Below are 6,635 nucleotides of genomic sequence, written 5' to 3' on the forward strand. Positions count from 1 at the left end.
ATCATTTTTTTTAAAATTTGAGACAGGCTCTTGTGATTCAGCTCTGGCTGGCCTTGGAATCACTATAAAGCTCAGGCTGGCTTCAAACTTACAGTAATTCTTCCTCCTCGGCCTCCCATGTGCTGGGATTACAAGTATAATCCAATACAGCTGGCAAAGCCTGCTAACAAGAAAATCTTGTAGCACAAATTTAAACATTCAACAGAACACAAAATAAGATGGCAAGCTAAATAATACCTATACTCAAACCAGCGGAGATATGTATCATATGAAAGAAAATTTGAGATAAGATAGTGTTGGTTTGAATAAAAATGGTCCCCATAGGATCATAGGGAGTGGCACTATTAGAAGGTAAGACTTTGTTGGAGGATGTTCATCACTGGGAGGTGGGTTTTGAGGTCGAAAATGCTCAAGCCAGATCTAGTGTAGCATTCACTTCCTGCTGCCTGCTGATCTGGATGTAGGACTCTCAACTGCTTCTCCAGAACCAGTTGTGCCTGCACGCTGTCATGTTCCCGTGACAAAGATAATGGACTAACCTCTGAAACTGTAAGTCAGCCCTAATTAAATGTTTTTCTTTATAAGAATTTCTGGGGTCATGGTGTCTCTTCACAGCAATAGAAACCCTAACTAGGAATTTATTTTTATTGACGCATTCATTAGTTTTCAACATTTTTTACTTGGTGTAGAGATCAACTGTGAATGAAAATAAGTGTTTTGAAATCTCATACTTTAATTTCTTTGCCTCCAATGTCTTGAGGAGGTGCTTAGGTAAGGTATAAGGTCAGAGGTCTGAGCTGACATTACTCTTTTTACAACAGCAAAGTAGCATCTCAAAAACAAAAAGACAGATGTTGAAGAAAGAGTTCACAGTCAGTATGTATGTAAGTCTGGTGTCTGGTTTATCAGACTGTGTATTAGACAATTAGAATTCTCACCGATGTAGTATTCTTATATGACTGCATTATACACTTCAAAACATCCGGTTCGAGTAGGAGACATTTATTGCCCTGTACTTTGGAGTCTAGTTGTTACTTTGCTGGAGGCTTAGGACTGAAGCACAGTCATGAAGTCACAGTAAGCTGTTGCCTGGAGTGGCACCACACTGAAAGCTTAACTAAACAAGGGAATGTGTTTCCTAGTTCATTTATTTGGCTGCTGGAAGACTCGGTGCCTAAACATGAGGGCATCACTCCGTATGTTTTAAAGCCATACGTGGTAGGTTAAACAGATTATCTTCTATCTATGTCAGTAAAAAGAGCCTGACTTTTTATTGTATGTGTTTGGAGTGGTGTGTGTGTGTGTGTGTGTGTGTGTGTGTGTGTGTGTTTGAGTATATATGTGTATATGGGTATGTGCATTTATTTGTGAACGTACATGTGTGTGTTTATTCACGTGTATGTGCCTGTGTCTTTGTATATGTTTATGCATATGCATGTATACATGTATATATCCACGTATGTGTATATATGTGTATTTTATGTGTGTGTTTTTACATGCACACATTAAAACAAAACCTGTTTTTATAAGAAGAGTTTTCACATCAGTGTACAGAAACAGATCAAGAATGTCTAGTACCATGTTACACCACCATCCAGAAGCCATGAGAGGAATTATACTAGGAAACACAAAAGGTAAAATCATTCATGGATTCAGTGAGTGTCTGAATTTTCCTATGTTTTGTGAAATGCAGGGCCAGTTTGAAATGTGTGCTTTACTATGCTTTGGGCAATGCTTTATAAAAACTCAGGTTGCTAAAAGAAACAGGCGATCTCTTAGTTGATCAACCCTTACAACAACAGAGTGACCTGTTCACGAAGGGATGCTAGGCCACTGAAATGGGCCCAGCGGGCACTGTGCTTGGCAGGATGGAGGAACAGGCAAGGTCGTGGGTGTATATAGCCCACCCCACCCCCTCAATTTTATCTTTAGGCACAAGAGAAGCTATAAATATGAACATTCCGCAACTCCTGGTTTTTTTTTAACCTTTGCTCACATTTCAAGTTGATAAAAAGTATCATTAGAGTCCTGGAGAAGATGGTACACATTTATTGTGTTTTTTTGTTCTCTCTCTCCCCAGAGACACATATGCCACAAATACTGAGCAAAGGAAAGTACTCAAACTTGCCACTTAAAACTTGGAACCTTGAGCTACAGGTCAACATATATATGTATGCACTAAAGTAAGAATACACTTTATTCATACCTTAATTAATTATGAATTAAGACCCAAGGAACATCAGGTAACAATAACAAATGCCTTGAACTAGCCAGTGAAATGAGCAATTAACCCTCCAGTCGTCACAGAAAATATGTAGAGCCCAAATCTCTCCCATAGGATATTTTGTCTTCCACAGTAGTTACATGATGGTAGATGTCCACTGTCATTATCACTACATTTAGACTCTGGGTTGGGGAGAGTGTTTCCAGAGAACACTGATGGGAAAAGATCCAGCCTGAACACAGTAGCAGGGACCTTGTCTAGAATTTTAAAAACTTGGTGAGAGGAAGAAAAAGTTAGCTTAGTGCTGGCCCTCCGTTCTGCTACGTGGCTCACCATGGTGTGGCCAGAGCTGTTCCAGGTGCTTCCGTCCTGTGGCAGTCTGCAGTCCCTGAAACTGCTGCTATAATAAACTTCTTTGAGGTTGTCCCTTAGGTTGTTTCGGTAGGTGTAACAGCAATGACCGTAACTGACACACATGTCTTCAGTCTGGATAGGATCCATGTCTGCTATTCATCTTCTCAAATACACCACATTTAAATTAATGATTTTGTCCTCCAATGCCAAGGAACTACACAGCAAAGTGACACTTCACCTCAGTTGAATTGAAGGGGTCAAGTACTGGGCCACGAGTTGTGACACAGCTTTCATCTCAGCAATTGGGAGACAGAAGCAGATAGATATCTGTGAGTTTGAGGTCTGCCTGACCTACATAATGAGTTCCAGGACATCCAAGGCTATGCAGAGAGACTCTGTCTCAAAATAAAACAATCAACAAGAATATTGAAGTGTTTTTTTTTATATTAGAAAAAAATAAATGATGCTATATTAAAGTGTAGAAAGCAACTGGTGTTAGCTTAAGATCTTGAGTAAATATACTAATACATATATCCACAGTGGTGACACTATGTTACACATAAGAAAAAAGACAAGAAAAGGGACTCATTGGAAATGACAGTTTTACGGGCGGGAGGTGATGAGGAAGGGGGATGGGGATTGAAAATGAATAAAAATGGTCATACAAATTCATGAAGCTGTAAAAATAAATTTAAAAATCAACCACTGCTTCTGTTCATCCAGGAGGAGTTTCTAAAAATGAGGCTTTTAGACTGGCCATGTGGATTGGGATGGGCAAAGTAAAGAACACTTTCCAACATCATTTGTTCACTACTTCATGTAAGTTTTGAAATATGTCTTCTATCTTAAAGAATGCGATGAGCATTTTGGAATGTGCAGTGGTGTTCACGGGATCAGTGTCCCTCATTCTCTGGCTTCTTCTATCACTAGCCACTGCTTGGTGTCCTTTCTCAGTGACATGAATGACTATTTTACATTCTCGAGATGTCTAGAAAAATCTGAGTTCACTCAAACCCAGTACAACTGTTTGTAGCTTTAAATTGCAGTCAACTTTCCATTACTTCTTTCCCATCCCACAGCAAGCAAACATTCTAACAGAATTTTCCACAGGAATAATAGAATTGGTCAGCTGTGACTCCAGATAAACACAGTCCAAAGTTATAGTGCTACATTTAGAATAAATAGCCATATTAAAATCAAGTATGAAATTCAATCATTTGTAAAAATTAAAGAAACCCATAACAACTGCTTTAGCATTTACCTAGATGTATATTAACAAAAACTGTAAATATTTGAAAATGAAAATTTGTGTGCGTAAATAAATTTTAGTAAATTGACTTGGTATTTCTATCATCAATTCCATGCACTTTGAAAATGTCGTTGGTAGAATTGATAAAAAATAACTTTTCATTTAGACAGTGAAAACAGCTAATATTGCTGAGTGTATGAAAGCAAATAAACTTTTAATGACATCTCAAAGACTTGTAATGTTTCACATGTGCCTGGGATTACAGATTAATGTTTCTGGATCCCATACCATTTTCCAATATTTCGATGGGAAAAATAACTACAGATAGACTGAGCAATTGATTCAGGGTGATATGTAAGAACTGGAGCCATAATTTGAACCTTGTCATTTTGCGCTTATGGCCTCTGTCTGTTCTTTATATCTTCACATCGTAGTTTTGATTGAATAATTCTCTACTTTGGCTACTAAAAGGTCTTTGTATTAATCAGGTACAGTCATGCCCCAAATTGATAATTCACCATTGCCCCCAGAAGTCTTAGATATTTTATTTAGGAAACAATGTCTGGGTGATGAGTGTGCTGACTGAGGGGTCATTTTAACAGGGCTTCTCCAGACACAGTGTGTGTAGACACAACAAATGTACATAGATGTGCCTGTTCATGGTTGTACATACACCTATTTCTGTCTAGACTAAGCTAACTATACTTACACTGTAATCTCCAGCCCCAACACCCAAACCTTTCATTATATGTCTTGAGTCCCTAACTTTAATAGTGAGACACTTACTTCCTACCACTATCCATCCTAATTGTTTACTTAAGACAAATAATTTTCTGAAGCTTTAACCCTTACATTCACAGGAAGTATTTTTAACTATCACAGTATAGTGCTAAATGTTTCTACTTTTGTTTGGTATTAAAGCCTTCATTAATTTTCAAAGTACTTAAGATTCTCTCAACATGCTTCAGCATTGTCATTTGATATATTAATAACACAGTTTATTTTTGTTGTTGAATCATTTATTTCACACTGGAATTCTCTGACTTCTTAAATAACTTTACTTTCAATTAAAACTAATTCTAAGCTGGGCAGTGATGGTGGATGCCTTCAGTTCTAGTACTCAGGAGGCAGAGGCAGGCGGTTCTCTATGAGTTCAAGACCAGCCTGGTCTACAAGGAAAAACAAGCAAGTTTTCCATGGACAGGAATTCCAAATAAATTATATAGATGCTATATTATACTACACATTGTCAAGGAGATGGAACACACTGTGCTTTCCTTCTCAAAAGTATAGACTTAAATGAGGGGAAGGGAAAAGTGGAGCAAACAGTAGTGCAAGAGAGAGAGGGTATCTGATTAATGTGGCTTTAGCTTGGTGATCAAAGTTAACATTAGAAAAGTAACTGTTATATTACCTACCCTTGACGGGAAGGAGTGGGAATGAATGAGCATTTATCTTTGTGACCATCTCAATGGGCAGAAACCCACTCTAACTATAAGAAAGACAATAAACAAACAAACAAACAAATGAAAACCAGACAAACAATTAAAAAGAAAACAAGAGAAAAGCCAAGCTTAAAAATATACTACGATAAGTATTTCTACAAACTGTAAAGCTAACAAAAGCTGGTTTGAGAAACTATGACAGCCTAGAGGAAGTTATAAACACAGTATGACTAAATTCAAATGATGCCTTGAATGAGAGGGCTAGATAGAAACAAGACATTTGTACAAATACAAAAATCTAGGCAAAATATAACTTTATAGTGAATATTACAATTGTCTTATTAGCTCTGACCTTATTTCATTATTCATTATAATACTAATCATAAGGTATGTGTGTATGTGTGCTCATATCATAATTATAGGCAATCTATTGTCCATATTTCCTTATATCTAAAACTTTAAAAGTTTATTTATAAAAGAAATATATGAGGGACAGCTTTAAAAAGAAGTGTAACTGTGGCAGAGATTAACATCAGTTATACCAAAAATGTCTTTAACTTGGAGTTTTTGTCCACGTGTATTGCTCAGCTCAAGGTGGTACAGACCAAGTATGTGAAAGCCAAGGATTGTCTGAAATGCGGAAGAAGAACAACAAGGGAAAGGAATTACTGATCCCACTGATGAGTTCTATGTGTGTCCCAGGGAAGCTCCGTGATATGGAGCATGTGCTCATAGATATGGGAACTGGCCACTATGTGAAGACAGCTGAGGATGCCAAGGACTTCTTCAAAAGGAAGATAGACTTTCTCACCAAACAGATGGAGAAAAACCAGCCAGCCCTGCAGGAGAAGCATGCCATAAAAAAAAGCAGTCATGGAAATGATGAGCCAGAAGTACCAGCAGCTCACAGCCCTGGGAGCGACTCAGGCAGTTGCCAAGGCATGAGGATGTGTTGCAGAAATCAAGCAGTGAGGGGCCTGAGACTGTGGGCAGTGGCCTACTGGTGTCTGGGAAGAAGGTCTTGTGTTTAATGTTAATAAATGTGCTAGCTGAGAAAAAAAATGTCAGGGAAAAAGCAGCCCTTCAAATTCCAAGCTAGAACTTTAAGAAGGTGGTGTGATCAATTTACTGACAATAATGATTATGAATTAATCAGGGGAAATTAGTTTGAATGTAATTTTAAAATTCATTGATATCCTCAATTCATCTCATGATCATCTCTATTTTAAAAACTATGCAAATGTTTTAATATGTAATAGGCAAATAAGATGTAGAGAAATATAACTTCTGCTTCAAAGGATTCTGGGAGGAGATGATGGTGCTCTTCAGTGTCAGCATTGAAGGAACTCTGAGCCTTGGTACA

The 6,635-nt window shown here is 37.7% G+C and overlaps 1 pseudogene; it reads left to right on the forward strand.

The window, feature by feature from the left end:
- Nucleotides 1-6,217, forward strand: part of LOC119815355 — a 103,665-nt pseudogene extending 97,448 nt beyond the window's left edge.
- Nucleotides 6,218-6,635: the final 418 nt, after the last annotated feature.

This window comes from Arvicola amphibius, chromosome 5 (assembly GCF_903992535.2).
Source record: "Arvicola amphibius chromosome 5, mArvAmp1.2, whole genome shotgun sequence".
NCBI classification, from domain to species: domain Eukaryota; kingdom Metazoa; phylum Chordata; class Mammalia; order Rodentia; family Cricetidae; genus Arvicola; species Arvicola amphibius.